Source organism: Bactrocera oleae, chromosome 3 (genome assembly GCF_042242935.1).
Source record: "Bactrocera oleae isolate idBacOlea1 chromosome 3, idBacOlea1, whole genome shotgun sequence".
Classification (NCBI taxonomy): domain Eukaryota; kingdom Metazoa; phylum Arthropoda; class Insecta; order Diptera; family Tephritidae; genus Bactrocera; species Bactrocera oleae.
Genome location: NC_091537.1, coordinates 45,995,615 through 46,017,409, shown reverse-complemented (window position 1 = coordinate 46,017,409; position 21,795 = coordinate 45,995,615). Strand labels below are relative to the sequence as shown.

Below are 21,795 nucleotides of genomic sequence, written 5' to 3'. Positions count from 1 at the left end.
ATGCTCTTTCTTGAAAGAAATTTTATATGCTAAGTACCTAACATTTTAAGTAATGTCAAAATAGTATCATACAACTTCCGTGACATTCTTGTATGGGCAAACAATTTTTTTCCATCCATAACTTTTACTATCAGGAACACTTTTGATGGTATCCCTTTTGAAATATATTCGCAATATAATCAAGGATACGCCATCGTTTTTTATTTAATTTTAAAACTGCTGCATAATAGCTGCGCGCTACCAGGAAGAACAAGATTGCAAATTACTCTCACAAAGAGCGAAATAACGAAAAGGTAAAGAAACGGAAAACTAGCAGAAACTAGCAAGAAAATATCAAAATGTTATTTTTCGAAATTATATCTTGTTAAAACTTAAAAATTAATAATTACAATTTTTATGTTCACAACTCAAACAATATTAAAAAAAACAAAGCAAATTCATCAAATATCGCATCCCTGCAAGACGTGTATCTGTTTGCAAACGTGTTAACGACTTGTTATTGTTCAGTTATGCAAACGTGTACGTTAAACTATTTGTTACTTTTGCTCAGAGAGTGGGAAAAAAGTAACACATCGCCATTTGATGTTCAATGGTTTTCTCGCTTTATCCAATTGCAATTATGGCAACTGTCTCGTTCCAGGTTACCTCTTATATGCGTACCTTATTTCCTATGTTTTGGTTAACAGAATGACATATATTGGTTATCAAATCTGTTAACAATCTTTTAAAGGAACAAATACTTTTGTTAGCGAATAGGTTACCTATGTATTATCATAGCAAAAGTATTTGTTACCCAAATTTCTGTTAGCAGTTTTGGTTAGCAGTTTGTTACCTTTAACATATAGTCTTGTTACCGTATTTGTTAGCTATAACAAGCATATCCGTTACCTCGACTTTCCTCGATATGTTGTTTTATTTGTTACGCATTTGTAATTTCTAACCAAATAATATGTTAACCAATTCTACTCTTTTTAATAATATGCTATATTTTTTCAATTATTTCGATTTAATTAAATATAAAAGTGCATTTAGTTAAACTAAATATTAAAATTAATTTAATACCATACATGTATATACATAATTTATATATATTGTATATAATATAATATTATATATACAATTAAATATAATTATTAATACTACAATAAGTTTAAATATAGATATTAACACTTAAAATTTATACTTAACAAGTAAAGTGTGTTGAGAAAATGTCAGAAAACTGTTGAGTAGGTTTTTGAAATAAAAATATATATGCATATGTAACTAAACAGAGACTAACTTTCGTGTCTTTGTAGATATGCAAACGGTCCGATAATGGTATTAAGTCCAACTTTCACCCAATACTTTCCGATAACGGTATTGGTTTTGACGGTCGATGCTTCACAAATTCTTCTTTATAACGTCCAGAAATTTGTTTATTTGGCAACAGTGGTATGGGAATGAGACTGTTCCTTCGACCATAAAAGGTGCGTTCCGAAGCAGTCGTTGGCCGGTATGGCCGCCAGTATGCCGGTGCAAGCCTTTTGAATGGCCTCCACGTCTGCATACCGCTTTCCTTTTATCGGCAAATGCATTTCTCCGAAAAGGCAGAAGTCGCACGGTGCCATATCAGGTGAATACTTGGAGTGATTGTTTGTTAAAATGTGATTTTTGGTCAAATAGTAGGCCACATGCGTCGATCGATGAGACGGCGCATTATCCTACAACAAACGCCCACTTCCATCTTCGCGATATTCGGGCCGAACACGTCGAATACGGCGCACCAAACGCTTACTCCAAGGTATAATACCGCATTAACGTTTTGGCCGGGTGGAACAAATTCTTTGTGGACAATACCCTTGGAATCATAAAAACAAATCAGCATTGTCTTCACTTTTGAAAACGTCATCGCCATAAACTTGTTTCATCAATTGAAACGTTTCGATAAAAGTTTTACCAATTTTAAAACAAAATTTAATGTTGGATCTTTGTTCGAAGTTAATTTTCGCACCGATGACAAAAGCATACTGACACTTAAAACGCAATAACTTCACTTCCAATAGCTGAAATGTCACGAAAATTGCCGTTACAACAACAACAAAAACCATGTGCAAAAGTTCTACAATTTAACCGATCAAAATGCTTGCATCGTTTTGTTCACCTAACAGTTGTTTGTATCACCTAAGACTAATCGAGTTAGAAATAGGGTTATATATATAAAATTATAAATGATCAGGATGAAGAGACGTGTTGAAATCCGGGTGACTGTCTGTCCGTCCGTCCGTCCGTGCAAGCTCTAACTTGAGTAAAAATTAAGATATCTTTATGAAACTTGGAACACATGTTTCTTTATACCATGAAACGGTTGGTATTGCATATGGGCGTAATCGGACCACCGCCACGCCCACAAATGCCATTAATCAAAAACAAATAATTTGCCACAACTAAGCTCCGCAATAAGATACAAGACTGTTATTTGGTACACAGGATCACATTATGGAGGGGCATCTGCAGGTAATTTTTTTTAAGTGGGCGTGGTCCCGCTTCTAAAAGGTTTAATGTGCATATCTCCTAAACCTCTCCTCTATCTCCTAAACCTCCTCTACCTACAGTGTGAAAATAGTTGACGTCGGGTTTCATGTCCGCCCTCTAAACTACTAAAAGCGCGATAAATCAAGCACTAAACACGCCAGAGGCATTAAATTGTATCTCTGGGATGGTATGAGATGACTTTATAGGAACCGCGTTCAAAATTAGACAGTGGGCGTGACACAGCCCACTTTTAGGTGAAAACCCATATCTTGAGATCTGCTGAACCAATTTCAACCAAATTCGGCACATAACAGTCTTCTCATATTTCTATGTTATAGTGCGAAAATGGGCGAAATCGGATTACAACCACGCCTATTTCTCATATAACACCATTTTAAATTCTATTTGATTCTTTCACTTTCCAGTATGCAAATCAAGCAACAATGATTGTATCAGGGTAAAACTGAAGTGAGTGAATAATCCGTTTAAAGTGTGCCACCTTGTGTCAAAAAATTGTCTAAATGGAACCAAAACTGTTCAAGCCCCTAAGTACTAAATATGTGGACCCCAGTGCTTATACTTTACCTTCTATGAAAATATCGGTCAATCCACAAAAAATCTCAAAGGAGTATACCATTTGACTTTGCGAGAGTATACAATTTTCGGTTACATCCGAACTGAGCCCTTCCTTACTTGTTTTTATATTAAAATTATAATATATATTATTATGGTCGGTTATGAGTAAATTATTTAAAATTACATATTAATATAGTTCCGATGAATGGCCTCTATTATTTTTAACATCTAGAAGAGTTATATATTCCACTTACTTGTATTCATTAAGGTGTCATTACCTCACATAGCAAGGCCAAATAACGATAGTTCACGTACAAGCCGTAGAACTGCTGCACAGCATTCATTTCCTTTATAACTATGTCGAAATGCGTGTTTGGTTGAAATCGTATTTCTCATATAAGACATTTACGAATTCGTGATCCTCACCTCATAGTTGATATTTACCTCTAATTGATCTTCCGAGATGATAGTCCTCTGCGTATAAATAACAGTGTTGGCCGTTACCTTTCGCAAGGTGGTGTGCTGCAAACGACACAGCACATTCTTAGCCTTCTCGACGGCACACAAAATGTTGCGTTATTTGACGAAACACTAACAAAATGGAAAGTGTTGAGTGTCATCTAAAAACAGTTCAAAAATTCACAAAGTAAAGAAGAAGTGGTTAATTTAAGCATTGCACAGCTATCTTTACCTGTGTAGCACGTTTACCCAAACTCTGCGCGACTGTGGACATGCGCTTATTGATGTGGAAAATATTTAGCATAATTAGCACAGAAGCTTTATAATATATTTTACACACTATTTTTATACAAAAACGATTTAAAGGATACTGAACTTGAGCGGACGAAGGTGGGGACCAGTACCGATAGTTCATTAGCTCACGCATACACTCACAAAAAACAAATCGATGGGATCACTGATCTAGCTTAAAAAATTTAATGTACTAGAAGACCCGGCCAACATTAAAATTTAGGTATTATCGTAAATTTTTCAATACAGTTAAAAAATGCTTACGTATAAAGACAAAGCGGTAAAGCAGGTAGATTTGAAAATTATTAATACCTATATATTTTTTAGATCCATATTAGCGCAAATGAACATCAAATATTAGACCAAGCAAAAAGTTCGTTCGGTTTTTATCTAAGAGATGGCGTTATTGTCCATAGTACTACATAGTGTTAGTGCACTTTTACACAGGGACTCAAACGAGTCTCATTTTTTTCAAATTTTCTTTTGGTGTCGCTCTGTGCATTCACACGGTCAAAAAGAGTCCAGCAACTCGAGTCTAGTTTTTCTGCATTCCTTTTCACAAATATTTGTGTGGTTCGACTGCACAACACTGCGTGCTGCGTATTTCATTTGTATGTTGAGATGATGGTCACACATTTTGCTTGCAATGAATTACCATGAATATGGTAGAACAATATGCATAATACAAGTACCTACCCGCTAAACAGTTTCAAAGAAATACTAAAGACAGGAATTCCCTAATTCACAAGAATGTATTGAATATCCGCTATTAATATTTTCAAGGCCAAATTTATAATAGGAATTTCCTAATCTTTAAGTATTAAAAACTCATAATTTCTTTACTCCGTATTAAAAATTCATAATTTTTTTACTCCATAATCTATATCTTAATTTTCTCCTTATTTACAATTTGTCATAATATTTCTATTATTCTATGCATACATATTTGCATATTATTGTACATAGATAACAGAACTCAAATTTGCGATCGAATTCATTTGAAACCGAGCGCTCTTGCAACCATTCAAAGAATTTGAAAGTGAAAAGGAATGCTGAAAAGGGTAGCAGCGAGCTGTTACGAGCAAGAACACAAAGCTTCTTCTTATATTTCTATGTTATAATGTGAAAATGGGCGAAATCAAATTACTTTCTTTCCTTTCTTGTTCCACTATGCAATTATTTTCTTTCTATGCAATTATTACTTTCACTTTCCACTATGCAAATCAAGCAACAATGATTGTATCGGGGTAAAACTTCGCGTGAATTATGCGTTTAATTATGCCACCTTGTGACCTAAAATTGTCTAAATCGAACCTAAACTGTTCAAGCCCATAGGTACTGGGTATGTGGACCCCAGTACCTAGAGTTGACTTTTTACCGAAAATGTAAGTTGCGAGACCTTACTATATACAATTGAATTTCTATTTGTTTTTATAGTCGACTCTAAAATTTTCAGATCTCTACTTTGAAATTTGGGGTTTAGTCGTTGATGGGCTAAATACAACAGAATTTTCATCATCATCATATTCGCCAAAAGACGTCAACTGCTATACATGGTATCTGGTTATATTATTTACATTAAATTAGTTTAAAGCTTTCTTATAAACTATTGGTCAAAAGACGTCAACTGCTGTACATAGGAGCTGGTTATACACCTAATTAGTGTAAAGCTTCCTTATGAACTATATTTTTTGCCTTTTTTGCGGCGGGTAAAAAAAAACGTGATGGCTTTGCGATTTTTTGATGGTTATTGCAAAATCCAGATGCACAGGAAATTGTAAACGCTTAAAATCGAATGGCTAATCCATTGGAATCATCGGTATACGCGACATCCTCTTTTGTATTTTCCCTTTCTGACCTTACGTTCGACGGCGCAATTTGGAAGAATTCAGCGAACATTTCAGAAAACAGTTTTACTCAATATTTCAGTATCATACTGTTCTTCTCTTTGCAACTCATGGTTAAATGTATCTTGCATAGAGCAATTGGGTGCTATCAGGCCCAAACTCGACAATACTTTATTTTCCCCCAATAAACATGTATCTTCTATCATGATCAATGTCTCACTGTAAATTTCTGCAGTAATTTGTAGTGTAGGAAAGTTTGACAACGCACACTATGTAACACATCCTTAGACATATCGTCCCTATATTTCGTCCACAAATCTCCAGGAGTTGAGAAAAATGTCGATATCATACGGCTTTGCATTTGTTTAAATTTGATGCGGCGATAAAGATAAAATGGAATCCTTGGCCGTAATATCTCAATGCGAGTCGTTCTCAAGCTACTCTAGTTGGTGACACGCCTAACGATAAGTCGGATACAGATATCCATCACGGTTCTCAGTTGTTTAATAAAATTATAGCGGTTACGGAATAACAGTTACATTTATAAAATTTCTTGGGTTGATCGACATATGATCAAAATGTAAACATTCGACAATTAACTAGAGAATGTGGATTATAGAGAAGGTTCACAGTGCGGCCATTATCAAAATATTTCACTTTTCGCAGGGGAACTGAATACGATGAGCGTGTTTTACTACTTTTGAGAAGGGTTCTGAAAACGGTGAGCGTGTTTCACTCCAGAGAATTATTGGCCACAATTAAAATCAGGAGACTGAAAAATAGCAGAATAGAGCATTTATACTGTTAATTGAAAAAAGTAATGATAATTTCAATGTTAAGAAATGTACGCTTACAGACGCAAACGACTTTGCATATAAGTTTAAGATATTCTGCATATACAGGGTGGTTGTAATATCACTGCAAACTTCTGAGCATAATTTACATTCAAAGCTCAGCTCTGCTCATATGCTACTGTTAAAATTTCTCCATCCGAGCTAGCTGTGGTGAAAAACGCTCCTCTTACGAAAGAAGGGTTTGTATTCATAACCAAAAAAAAAACTGTTTTGTTGTTTTTCTTATGAATTTTCTGTTTAAAATTTGATGATTTTGTGTAATTTACAATCTGTTCGTATTCAGTTATCACTCAAAACACACATTTTCATTGGTTTTAAATTTTTGAAAAATTGATTTGTGAATAATAAAATCAAAACAATACAAGGCAAAACGGGTAATATTGACATTCTTACAAAAGCTTATAAAATCCTGCCTGCTTATTGAATCCGGCCTCCAACATATTATTATTGTTTTTTTTTTTTTGTCAACTGAAATAAAAATTTTTTATCATTATCTTCCAAATTTTCTTACTTTTTAAACATTCCGAGACTACGGTAAATAGCGAGACTAGCGAACAGCAACTAATTTATTTATACATACATAAATAATAGACCTTCGGAGCAAACTATGATAAATAATAAGATATATTTTTCTTAATAATTTGTTTTTATTTAAGACGATATGAGCTTTTTAGCCAACCAGTGAACCAGGGTAAATTTTTTAAATAATCCGAAATAAGAAAACCTAAGCCGTTCTTGGGATCTTTATCACTTTAGAGAAATACAGCATCAAATGAATCAGTTGGTATTTTATTTATTGTTTTACGCAACATTTCGCAATGTTTTATTTTTTTCCTCTACTACAATAGGTACGAGAAAGATTGATACGTGTCTAACACAACTCCACAACAGACTAATAGAATTGTATATGTTTTCTACATATGTGTTAAAAACACGCTCTAATAACTCGTATAACAGTTTTTTAATCTTATATCCTGGAAATTTAACACAACTAACTACTAGCCTGAGTTAACACCCACTCTTATGTACTTTTCTAAGTCCATAGATTTTTGGTGATTATGTATTTCTAGTTTTCAAATGTTTTATCTTCAACTTATCAACCACTCTAGTTTTTAGTAATTCATCCACTAGTGCATTTGGTCTTTGCTGGATTTTTCCTGTCGGATCCAACGTAATTGCTTTATATATATCTCTTAACATTTTTCTTAATATAATACATTTACCTATTCTTCTTTCCTCATTGATACTGAGCTACCACCTTTATCAGCTCGGCTTACTACAATACAAGTATTATGTCTCCGTGTTATTTTAAGATGTTATGTTTTTGTTGGCTTAATATCGTTCATTAAGCTTCTTTCTGTGTTATCTGATGTCTTCTAATATCTCTTGTAGTAATTGGCAATAGCAATAACGTTGCTTACTCCAGCCCTGATATTGATTCGCAAGCTCTTTATACGTCACCATTTCATTTATTAATACCTTCATAATCCCATATTCTATGGTACATCTTTGATAATTTTAATGGTACCTCTCGTTTTTGAGACCGATTCCAAATTTCCTGGATAAACCCAATACTTGTTCCACGCTTTCAGGTATTATAGTGTCCGTGAAATCGTATATTATATGGTGCCGATGTACAGTCTTCACATGATTGTGATTTTAAGTTGTGTATTTTACTTAAATTTGTAATTTTTATTCTCTTGAATTCTTTTATTCTATTTATTCTATTGCAACTATTCAAATCTTCTGGAGATATCTTACATTTTAGCTGGTATTTTATGTCTTTAATTCTGCTGTCTACTTGACCAAATTTCCAGGAAGTCATTTATATTTCTAGCCTCAAAACTGGCATTCTGAACATCTTTATAATTTTATCAATTTTTGTAAAAAACAGCGGTCATCGACTTGCTGCGAATAAATGGAATTAGTATCGTAATTAAGATTTGATTTTTTAACTTAATATTGATCAAGTCTTAATTAATTTGCAAGTAGTTATTCCATACGATTATAGGACGTTGTTAAAATAATCTCTAATTTCAGACACTAATATTATTAATTTCTATAAATGTTAATATTATTGAGGAATATAGAATCAAATGAACAATTGATTTTTTTTTATTATTTTTTGCAACGTTTTGCTTTTTTAGGTGATCATTACATTAATGATTAATACGTGTCTAATACAACTCCACAACAGATACATCCTCCAAATATGATACATACGAGAACATACATAGTTATATAATATCAGCTTTGTCTATTATAAAATATCCTTGCCACATGTCTTTCTTTTTATTGTTTTCTACTCTCTTTCTTTTTACTTTTATATGATTAAACGAGCGGACCCGACAGACGTTGTATTTCTATCCTGAACGAAGTTTTGCTTGATTAAACTTTATGCATCGTAACTTACTTTCAATTTTCGCATACTTATCGACAACATATTGATGAAATAGCTGTCGGCATCGGAGAATGTTATTATCTTCATTAGCACTAATCATCAACCGGTATGCATAGCAGTTCATTGCACTAACTTTCTTAATCAGTACTTCACCTGTACTTAGATTACTTGGTTAAATACATTTAATGTATTTAAATTCCAACGTCTCCTTTTGCAGTCTGTTTGAAAGAGACTTAAATAATTGTACTAATCGGTTATTGTTTTCAAAGAACGTTTCCAAAATTTCAACGATTTCTCGCTCCTCCATCTGCTCTATATAGTTATATACACTGGGTGTATTAGCTTGTTTTTACTCGTCGCCCATAAAGTAAATTTGTAAAAATTTTGGATCGGCGTTAAGCATTGAAAGTAATGAACCTATTACCTATTACCAGTGACATTTTTCCAGATGCGCAATATAAACCGGCCGACTCACCTTTGTATTTAAAAGCATGACAATATTGCCATTCTTTGTCCATACTAAAAACATGATTAGCGTATGTGATGAATAGTCTATTTCAGGGTCATATTCAAACGCAAGGCGATTAAACGATACTCGTGCCAGTTCTCGATGATTTTGCCGTCGTTCATTTAATCTGTGAACGTCGGCCAGTCGTTGACGCGGCTCTCTTTGCCTTAATGTATTAGCACGAAGACGTTAATTGCGTTGCTCTGAATTCTCATTTGCACGTGAGTTTGCTATTTGTTCTCTTACATTGACATCAGTTGTCAAGTGTTCTTCTACTGTTCTGTTCAGACGGTGGTTATGGACCGTTTGCGTATTATGACAACGTCGACCAATATTTCTTGCTCTTCCGCGAAGACTTCGAATTTTTTGTAGAAATACAATTCCATGAAAAATACACAATAACCAAGTAGGTAACTTCTAAAAGTGAAAATTTACAGGTCTAAACAAATTTATTATCTATTGTATTTATTCATTTCTTAGTTTTGAATATTCACTATTCCCAGTACAGTAGAATTCAAAAGGAAAGAAAATTTTTAAATTGTATCTTTGAAAACTATAAATTACAAACACAAAATTTGTTGGTTAGGAAAATTTTATGAAGAATTATGTAAAATATGTATTGTACTTCGAAACAGTAACAAATTTCAAAATAAATAGTTTTAAGTAATATCCGTAAGAAGAAAGTAATGGATGTACCAAAAAGTAACAAATGTGTTCAGCCGAACTATCCTTTACGAATCTTCATTCTGATATGTATCGTATAGAGTAGCACAGCAGTATGAATGTTTAGATTTCATGTGTCTATAGTCTTCATAGTTTAAACTATACTATGCTATCTTAGAATCAAATCTCAGCGCCGTCTACCAGGCGAAACTGAAACTCAAATACTTGTATATATTTGAATATCTGACACGACTGCAGCTCAGTCTGCCAGAATTCTATTTAAAACGTTCTAACATCAACAAAAATTTATAAATAAACAAATTCATTGTTAAAACATTATTTAGTTGATCGAATTGTAAATCTAAACCATTCTCAAACCCCTTTGAATACACAGAAAAAATTTCATCAGAATCGGTCCAGCCGTTTAAAAGGAGTTCAATTACAAACACACCTACAGAAGATTTATATATATATATAAAGATGTACATCGAACTTATCTGCCAAAGCAAAAGTCTAAAGCGAAACAAAGCCAACGTTATATGTGAATCGCCCATTAGAGTGTAGAAGTTATTTTAACAATATTTGGTATATGTTATAGTTATGAGTTCAGTCTTCCTTATTCTCAAAAATTATATTATTTACTGTATTTAGTAACATAAACCTAACGTAAGGAAAATGGAAATGCTGAGATTTCAAATCTGCCAAAGCAAAATTCTCAATCGAAACAAAGCCACCGTTATATGTGAATCGGCCATTAGAGTGTAGAAGTTATTTTAACAATATTTGGTATATGTTATAGTTATGAGTTCAGTCTTCCTTATTCTCAAAAATTATATTATTTACTGTATTTTGTAACATAAACCTAACCTGAGTAAAATGGAAAAAACCGCTGTTTTTCCCATTCGCAACCCTAACTTTTGGCAAATTGTCATTATCTGTTTATAAAAATGGATTCCATTATATTATTTCTAAGCGAAAAACTTTAAAATATTTTGCCCGATTGCTTTCATTTGAAATCTCAGCATTTCTGATAATTTGATCATTTTATTTGTAATTTCGTTAGAACTATATAAATCTGGTGTATTGCCGACAATTTAATAAATTTTAATTAAGATTTCACTTCTGCGCATATAATAAATTTAACAAGTTCAAAAATATTCCTTAGCGGTGTGTTTACATGAACACTCTTCACTTCTCCATTAATGTTCCTAAAGTTTCATAAAACGACGAAACAACGTGCAACGAAAACAATATGCACACACTTAAGAAACAAGAAGAGAATCACTATGTGTACACATAAAAGACATTCGCAACCTGGTAAGAAAATTTCGTAACTCGTCAGTATCCAGAGGTAGGACAAACGATCAGTTAAAGCTGAAATTTCATCTACAGTTATTGTTTGTCTTGGTGCTGAACTGCTTCATCTAGGAAAACCTAGGGTCCTCAAACTGTAACTGTTGAAAATTATCATAGGAGTAATGAGTCATATGTGTTTTGATGTGAAAGGACCATTAATGTTCGTCTTTTTAAGTTCAATGATGTTTTATACTCGTATGTGGGTCAATATAAGGATCCCTATAGAATTTGAACTATTATTTGGATAAGTCGTTATTGAATTGTTTATTTGTTTTGTTACTTGTATTCCTTTGATTGAATGCTTACAATAACCATTTCTACATTTAGTTTTTCCCTTTTTAATTTGTGAATATACTTTAAGTATATACATATGTATAAAACATAAGTAAGGAAGAGCGAAGATCGAGTATGAGGACGCGATTTGCACGGTTCAAAGACGAGGAAATACTTTCAGGTCTTGGTATCACTTTATAAGTAGTTAAACAAGAACGGAAAGAAGAAGTTTAGGTTACATCCGTACCGTATTTTTTACTCTCGCAATGTGCATGTTCGAGTTTTATACTCTCAAATTTTGCAAAGATCAAAAGTGGGTAAACACATTCAGGTGTTGCCACGCTGTAAACTCAGGTGGAAAGGCGGAATTCACTATATCGGATATAGTGAGGCTAAAGGCAGTTATGGAATGATTACATTAATTTTTGTGATTACTTACGTATACTCGAGATATTCAAATAATTTTATGAAGATCAGGTATATGAGAGCTGGAGTAATTTGCGAACCGATTTCACAAATTATCCACACTAAATAAATTATTTCATATTGCATAATTGGACAACATAATCAATTAAAAAAATCTATATGTGTTCTTTAAGTACAGGGTGGCTCACGAATCGTGCTATCAAAATAATAACTTTTTTGTTATTAATTGCATTAAATTTTTTTTTTATTGTACAAGTATAACAAATTTTATATAATTAATAGTTTTTAATAAATATGGAGCGTAAATGACCTCCATGCTCATCCGCGCATATGCGACACCTAATTAGAAAATTATCAATTGCGGCCTGAAGGGTTAAAGTCGGGATCGCCTTAATTATCGATCTGGACTGAAATGGACTGCTTTAATTCAGTCAGATTTCTGGGTTTTGTTTTTTACAAATCTTGCTTGTCATAGCCCGATAAAAAAAAAGTCTGGTGCAGTCAGGTCAGGTGACTTAAGAGGCAAGCAGAAAATGGAGATTCTTGATAATAATTTGTTTTAAAATTTTCGTTGGAGCTCCAGTATGGGTCGATAATACAACTTGATGAGACTGCGGACACAGTGACTCGTTCTGGGTAAAGTTCCGTCTCGATTATTAGTTTTGAATTTGATTCTCTTTATATACGGCAATTTTGCTAGTTTACATTTCCGTTTGGATCAAAAAGCAAAGCAGAAAAATTATTGTCTTCTTGGGCCATTTCAATCATTTTTTGGCAAAATTCCAGACGAATAAGTAAAACTAGAGACTTTAACCGGCTTGTTATTTGAACTTTGTACGGAAACAGGTTAAAATCATCATAAATTATAAAAACTGCTAAAACTGCGATAAATCAACAATATATTGTTAAAAGGGCTTTGTAGGATCAGATATTAAAATTGGACAATAGGCACGGCACCGCCCGCAGCCCAGACCCTATGGCTGACTTCTTGCCGAAAATATCGGTCAATGTGTGATATGTAACTATGTTTTATTTGATTTACCTATAATATATATAAAAAGGTTTTCGAACTTCCGGGTGACTTTATATCGCATATATGTGAGTTATCTCAACATAAATTAGAAAGCGTGTTTTTCTAATAATAGTGTATCTTTGTGCCTAAAATGAATAACATCGGAAGAAAACTTGCCTTATCCCTCATATTATTGATATTCACGATTTTGAAACGACCGGCTGACTTTACTCCATATACCATATATGTTATATTTATAAAATTGCTTGAAAATAAGTTCTCAAGTATACCTAAGCAATGTCACAAATGTAGGCAATTGGCCTTTCCATTTCTATGCCCCTAATTATTTTCGAATTATATTCGCTGATGGGAAGTAAAATATAGTAATAAAACAAGTAAGTCTGTGACCTTCAAAATAAGTTAATATGATACCAAGTTGGGTTGTAATCCGTGCACCATTTCGCCGAACTATAAAGTCGAACCTTTTCGCAACATTTCTTAAAGAAAGTTTTGCCTATACCTGAATGTACTTCCCCGGCTTTAAGCCAGCAAGTTGCAAGAGTATAAAATGTTAAGTTACACCCGGACTTACCGCTTCCTTACTTTTTACATTAGGGGTTTTACGGACATTGCAAATGTTAATGGGTGCATGTAGACCATGCTTACTTGTTTAATATAAAGTTTTGCCAACACCTGAAGGTATTTAGCAGGCTTTGATACTACAAGTTGCAAGAGTATAAAATGTTCACTTACATCCGAACTTAAGATTAATACTTGTTTTCTTAGACATATACTGCGATATTATACCATATTCTTCCCTTAAGTGTTTTGTTATTGGTTTTTTCATAATTTTCTATAAATTCTCTAGTATCCCGTTAATCCTCTAAATTGTCATAACGTGTTATGACATGGGAAGTTTTTTATCGATTCGACTTTTCTTGGATTAGTTTTTATAACTTTATTTGATACAACGTAGCCTAAAACTTCAACTTCGGTTTCTATAAATCTTGATTTTTCTTTAGATATTTTCATATGAGCTTTTTCGACTGTTTGTACTATATGTTTCAAATGAAATATACATATGCTCTTTTAATATTTTTGAATCTACTCAAGTCGTCAATAGACCATTTACAAGATTTCCCTATACATTCATGTAAAATATGACTCATTTCCCTCTGAAATATACTTAGAACATTTTTAAGTCCAAATGGCATTTTTATGTATTCATATTTTCCATTATTTACGAAAATGCTGTTTTTTCCTATTTATTTTTCTTCCATCAATATGTGATGAAATCCAGACTCTAAATATATTGTTGAAAAATATGTTGATATCCCAAATTAAAAAGTATAACTTCGAGATTAAGAATTTGATACCTGTCAGTTATTCTTTCTTCATTATTATTTTTTAAATGTATGACTATTTCCAATTTCGAACTTCCATCTTCATTTATTCCTTTTTTAGGAATGGCCCAAACAGGCGACTTATACGGTCTTTTACTATGCCTTATAATTCTTTTTTCTAATAAACTATCGAACTTTCTTGATTAACGAAATTATTTGCAGATAAAGAATATGGGTATTGTTTTGCCAGTACAGGTTTATAGTTTTTGGGTTTTGATATCCGCTTTAATATCTGTTCAAAAAAGTAAATTCATGTTTACGTTTTCCTGGGCTTTATTTACTAGTTTAATAACATCCTCTCTTAGCAGTGGAATGTTTAAATTTTTTTTTTCGCTATCATAGTATTTATACTTTTCAGCAAATCCTTCAAAATTATTTTCATTAGTAATTCCCAAAATATTTACTTTAAGTTATTTTAATTTGTTTAATTTATTTTTTATCCGTAGTATTATTTTTCATATATTTGATTTAAGTTTTCGATGATACATATTTATTAAGAGTTTTGCCAGTATTATTTTCGGCGGGCGCTGTAAACTTTACTATATTATTATACTCTCGCAACCTGTTGCTACAGAGTATAATAGTTTTGTTCACCTAACGGTTGTTTGTATCACCTAAAACTAATCGAGTTAGATATAGGGTTATATATATATAAATGATCAGGATGAAGAGACGAGTTGAAATCCGGGTGACTGTCTGTCCGTCCGTCCGTCTGTCCGTCCGTCTGTCCGTCTGTCCGTCCGTCCGTGCAAGCTCTAACTTGAGTAAAAATTTAGATATCTTTATGAAACTTGGTAGACATGTTTCATGGTACCGTGAGACGGTTGGTATTGCAGATGGGCGTAATCGGACCACTGCCACGCCCACAAAACGCCATTAATTAAAAACAGATAACTTGCCATAACTAAGCTCCGCAATAAGATACAAGACTGTTATTTGGTACACAGGATCACATTAGGGAAGGGCATCTGCAGTTAAAATTTTTTTTTAAAAAGTGGGCGTGGTCCCGCCTCTAATAGGTTTAATGTGCGTATCTCCTAAACCGCTAATGCTATAATAACAAAATTCACTGGAAGCAAATGTTTTTAGCACTTCTATTGACGGTGTGAAAATAGTTGAAATCGGGTGGCAACTCCGCCCACTCCCTATATAACGGTACTGTTAAAAACTACTAAAAGCGCGATAAATCAAGCACTAAACACGCCAGAGACATTAAATTTTATCTCTGAGATGGTATAAGATCACTTTATAGGAACCGCGTTCAAAATTAGACAGTGGGCGTGGCACAGCCCACTTTTAGGTGAAAACCCATATCTTGAGATCTGCTTAACCGATTTCAACCAAATTCGGTGCGTAACGTTCTTTTCATGTTTCTATGTCATAGTGCGAAAATGGGCGAAATCGGATTACAACCACGCCTATTTTCCATATGACACCATTTTAAATACCACTTGATTCTTTCACTTTCCACTATGCAAATCAAGCAACAATGATTATATCGGCGTAAAACTTTGCGTGAATAATGCAATTAAAGTATGCCACCTTGTGGCCAAAAATTGTCTAAATCGAACCAAAACTGTTCAACCCCTAAGTACTAAATATGTGGACCCCAGTGCCTATAGTTGACCTTCTACCGAAAATATCAGTCAATCCACAAAGAAATCTCAAACGAGTATACCATTTGACTTTGCGAGAGTATAAAATGTTCGGTTACATCCGAACTTAGCCCTTCCTTACTTGTTTTATTTTATTATTGTTAATTTCATAAAAACGCATCTGTATACCAAACAGGTTGATAATATGAAAATATTTTATGATAGTCGAATCATGGTTAAATGGTTCTTACCCTCTTCTTAATTACTAAAATGTTTTTATTAGTATAACATAAGTTCCGCCCCGAAAATATGAGCTGATAACCCCCGTATCTATTAGAATTATAAAGATTTGCAAATCAGAGTTTACCTAAAAAAATGGTTCTCTTCAATATTATTGATTCTTTTTATAGTTAATTGAGGTTGTGTGATTTTATTTAAATTAACCTCTTCGGTGTACTAGTTGGTTGGTAATTGGTCTGTCAATTATACCTTTTACTCGTAATTTGTGGATGGCTTGTGTGCACAGGCCTGGCTTTATTTAATACTTGTGTAGATTGATCCACGTCCATTAGTTCTGGATGATTGTAATACATTTATTATTCCTTTGAGGATACCTTAAATTATTTTGAAAATTTAGAAAACTGCGATTAAGTTGAGACTGGTTTCTTGAATCAATTTCTTGATTACTTTTTGAAAAATGCAAAGCAAATTGTGATCGCATTTAATTTGAATGAAACGCATGCGTCTTAGCAAAAGAATTGGCAAATCAGTGGGTGTTAATGTATGGTAAAGAGTATTTGGTTTAAAGGCCGATTTAAACCAGTTATGCAAATTCTTAAGGCGGTTTCTCGATTTTTAACTCTTTCATATCATTGTACTTATACTCTATTTATTGCTCTCGTTTCGCTCTTTCGCAGCCGTTCTGCTATTCTCAGTTCTATCAGGAATTTTGCGGTCAGGTCTTTTACGGTGAGACACACCTGCTCAGGTCGCGGCATATGTAGTACTATGTTACCCGGGCGAATGGCGTCATATAAAAGTCCGTTTGTCCGTGCTTTCTATCCACCCAGGTTTTGTCATTTCGGATAAGCCGGTGCGTCCATCGACCTTTGGTTGTTGCATCCCAACGGTTTTGCCACTCGTTTAGACTCTTTTGTCTCTCTTCTTTTCGTTTTTCTATTGTTAACGACCTGCCGAGTATTTTGCTGGTATCATATGTTCTTTTGAGTTCAAGAGCCATTATATGTGGAGGCATTATACCGGATATAATACTAGCAGCTTCTTGCGATACTGTGCGGAATGCACTGGCTACTCTGATGGTGCTGAGTCTACACAGCGAAATCACCATTTTGGCGTATATGTTATGGGTCCGCGCTTGTGCCCATACAGGTGCCGCATGCAGCATAACTGATAGACTGGTTTTTGCTACAAGTAACCTTCTCGCTTGGCTTGGCCCACCTATGTTAGCCATAATTCACGCTAGTGCCGAAGTCACTCGCGCAGCTTTTTCGCAGGTTTTTTCGATATGCATCTTGTAGTTGAGTCTCGCATCAATTATGACACCCAGGTACTTAAGAGATGGCTGAGTTCTAATTTCATACCCGTCAATGTTTAGAGTAATAGTCTCTAGTTTTTTCCTACTCGAGATCAGGATTTCTTCTGTCTTCTGCCCCGCTAGCTGAGATTTCGACGCGTCGAGCCAGTTTTTAATTTTCTCAGACGTAGCTACACAAACGCTTTGGATTTGGTGTAGCTCTTTTGCTACTATTGCTACATCTTTGCTACATCTTCCACTTCTTCCAAGTGTGCTTCAAGACGTTCACAAATTAATCGCTCTAGAATTTTCCCAATTGTGTCTATCATGCACAGTGGTCTATACGCACTAGTATCCCCAACTGTTTTGCTTGGTTTTTTTAATAAGAACAAACGTTGTTTTTTCCATATTTTTGGAAAAATACCATCGGTTAAGCACTTCGTGTATAGCTGAGTAAAGCATTTTGGGTTTTGCTTTAGTGCAATCTTCAGAGCACGATTTGGGATGCCATCCAACCCCGGTGCTTTAGCATTACCGAAACGGCTGGTGCACATTTATTACCTCCATATCGGTAACTACTGGTATTGCTACGTGATCTGGTTCTTCGGGTAGAAACCGCTCTTCTTGTCGCAAGTGCTGTGTTGAAAAAAGTGTTTCCACAACATGTTTTAGAAGGGCTGGGCAGGTCGGCGCTTGTACTTTAGGACCTCGTGCTTTGGACATGACCAGCTTGTATGCACCGCCCCAAGGATTTTCATCGAGCTTGTTACATAGCTCTTTGAAACACGTAGCTTTGCTATTTTGCTTGCGTTCGGCCTTGAAGTTTTCACGTAACCCCTCTTGACTTGCCGTGCCTGTACTTCTCTGGTACTGTCGCCTCGCTTTATTACAATCTATTCGTAATTGTTGGATATCATTATTCCACCAGTATGCTGCCTTTCGTGTGGGGTGTTGTTTTATTCGAATCGTAGCGGCGTCACAGGCGTCCTTTTTACACGCTCCCATCTTCTTTGGCTTTCGGAGTGGTTGCGTACATCTATTATGATTGCGAAATGGTCACTGTGTGTGTACGTGTCACACACCTACCTTCTCTGCCTTTCGAGCTAGAGATTTGCTGGCAAACGTTATATCGATGATATAACCACGACCGTTTTTTTCGAAAGTGTTCCTAAAGCCTGTGTTTAGAGGACAATGGCAAGTAGCCCGAAGGCTTTCAGTAACGCATGTCCTCGCTGGTTTGTGCTTCTGCTTCCCCATTCTAAGGCCCATGCATTAAAATCTAATGCTATTATGTTTGGTTTGGTTGTGTAGGCATCCCCAACCAACTCATCGAGAACCTTTTCGAAGACTGACTGCGAAAGGCTTGGTGTAAGGTAACAGCTGTAAAAGCGTATTCCGCCGATTTTTACTCTCGTGTAGTAGGGTTTGTGTGTCAATGGTTTGTCTTGCATCATTTTATCACCGCAAGCCCAAATTGCTGCTTTTTTGGTGTTATCTGGAATCCACGAATCAGAGCTCAGGTTTTTGTATTGTTCACATATTATTACAACATCGACGTTCTTTTCGTACACGGTTTGCGTCTACAGTTCTTGTGCAACTTCCCAGTGGCTTAGGTTGATCTGTAATATTTTCATTTCCTTTTCTTTTTGCAAGCTTCTAAGAAAATAAGACATCTCCGGCTCCCGATTTGATGGTTCGTACTCTCTCTTCCTTTGCTTCTACACAAGACACAGAGGGGCTCTTTATTGTAGTGTCCGACTTCTCCGCATTTCATGCAACATTTACTCCTGTCATCAGGACTCGTGCACGTTTTTGCGACATGCCCGAATTCAAAGCATCCGTAACATTTTTTATGGGTTTACTTTTTCGCGAACTCTATACACTACCCAACCAACCTTAATTTTTTGTGCGCCTAGCAGGTGCCTTGCCTATTGTGCTGGGAGACTTATCTCCGCCTTCTGTGTACCTGCGTATGCCTTCTTTACCTGTGTTATTGAATCGACACAGAAGAGATTCAGCTCTTTGATTTGGATGGCCTCGACTATGTCATCCTTCGTAGTGATTTCGTCCAAATCGCGAATTTCAACCATTAGCTCATGATTCAGAGTTCTAACCTGCGCCTGGTCTCCTAATACCATGTTTATTTCATTCCGGTATTCGTGGGTACTCCCTGTTTGTGCTCTTCTTAGTTCGAGCAACATCTCTCCTTTGGCGGTCTTTCTTATCCTCGACACGTTTTCTTCAAGCTGTTTCAGGTTTACATCCTTTTTGACCGCTCTCAGTATGTCACTGTAGGACATATCTCCAGTTTTTGCTATGACTAGAGCAACCAGTCGTGGTGGCTGCGGTGGCTTAACATTTTCCTTCTTCGCTTTCTTGTTCTTGGGGGTTTTGTATTTTACTGTAAAGCTTCGTCTCTTGGTGTTCCTTTTTTTCCCTATACTAGCTGGACTCTCACATATTTCCTCTACCCTCTCCGTTTCCTTTTGCAAGTTTTCACCTTGCGATCTTTTGGTCCTTTTTCGTGGGGTGTTTCGAGTCGCTTGGCTGTCATCACGTAACCTTTTCGGTGTGGCTCCTACAGCATTCCGTAAGGTCTGAGTTTGTGAATTGGAATCCTTAACCTTAACAAAGTCCTTCTGTGCACTTGCATGTAGCTTCGCAATCGTGTTCAGAAGCTCCCTCATTGGGTTATTATTAGAGCGTGGTGGGAAACTCATCATGCTTATTAACTTCTTTATGTTTCCTCCAAGTTCATGCATATGATCTTGCACGACATCGTTTTTTTGGTGCAGTGTCGGGATTTTCTTTTGTAGCGCAGGTGGAGAAGACCGAGCTCGTACTTGTTTTTCGACGGGCGTTTTCTCTGGCGATCGGGCTAGTTTTGGTGCTCGCCTAAAAGGATCAATTTCTGCGCATTTGCTCAAACTTGTAGTTTTATCTGATGCAATGGCCAAGTGGTCCACCATTGCATCATTGTAGGATATCGACGGTCGGGAGCCTGCTTGCTCACCCTCCAAAACCGCCGGCACTGGGCTTTTTACACCCTGCACCGTAATTCTTAATATGTGTGTATAAATGCGCGTGTATATATTTTCGCAGTACGAAGGAACCGCGAAAAGGAAAATAATTTACCGCAGGTTATCTTTATAAAATTTATGTATATTTGTATGTCACGTTATATTTCGGAATATATGTATGTATAGTGATATGTTAGTAATATATGTATATTTGTATGTTTTCATACATATTTACTTTAATGTTGCAAACGGAGGTTTTTTCCTAATATAATATGTATATAATTATATATGTTAAATATAATATATAAATGTATGTGTATCATAAATTGGATTGGCCTTTGTGTATTAAATTTATCTTGTAAGTTTTCGCTCTTTATTTTTCTCTTGTTTATGTTTTTTTGCTTTTGATTTGCATTTGTCTATTTTACGCAATCCTGCTTATACTTGATCAAGTATAAAGGGTATTGCCGGAAATAAGTGCAAGTAAATACTTGAATTGTTTTGTTGTTGAGATATTTTTGTGTGTTTAAACACAACGGTAAGCAGTTAGGCAATCAAGAGTTCGTTATATATTTTGAAATATATTTTTTACGTGTAAGCGGTATTTCGGTGTTTACCGGAAAATAAACCGAAATATTGAAACAGTTTGGTTACTGCTCATTTGTTTTTATTAAAACAGATTTATGTCATAATACAATAATATCGAAACGCATACACAAAATACTAAAAGGAATCGATACGACTACCCTTGATTTTCACCAAGGGGTTTTGCGGACAATATGATATACCATATGTATGTACGGTATATATAATATGTATTTGTGTGTGTGCTTTTCGTCTAGTGGCCCAGTCCTTTGCTGCTTAGCTGTGCTTATTTTTGTGAGCAGGTGTGGTGTTTGCTGTTGAGGTTGTTTTGTATTTTTATACCCTGAACAGGGTATATTAAGTTTGCCACAAAGTTTGTAACATCCAAAAGTAAACCGCGTAGACCATATAAAGTATATATGTATATAAATGATCATCGTGACGAGCTGAGTTGATTTAGCCATGTCCGTCTGTCCGTCCG

General features: G+C 34.9%; 1 protein-coding gene and 1 long non-coding RNA gene across 8 annotated transcripts in view; one reads left to right on the top strand and one right to left on the bottom strand.

Annotated features, from left to right (window-relative positions):
* Positions 1–21,795, top strand: part of Hr38 (Hormone receptor-like in 38) — a 201,950-nt gene that overhangs the window by 142,745 nt on the left and 37,410 nt on the right. The gene's annotated exons all lie outside the window — the stretch shown is intronic.
* On the bottom strand, positions 6,206–6,897 carry LOC118681166 (uncharacterized). The gene is made up of 2 exons (XR_004976859.1): positions 6,539–6,897; positions 6,206–6,456 (listed from the first exon to the last, which is right to left on the bottom strand). It is a non-coding gene; the product is annotated as an uncharacterized lncRNA (long non-coding RNA).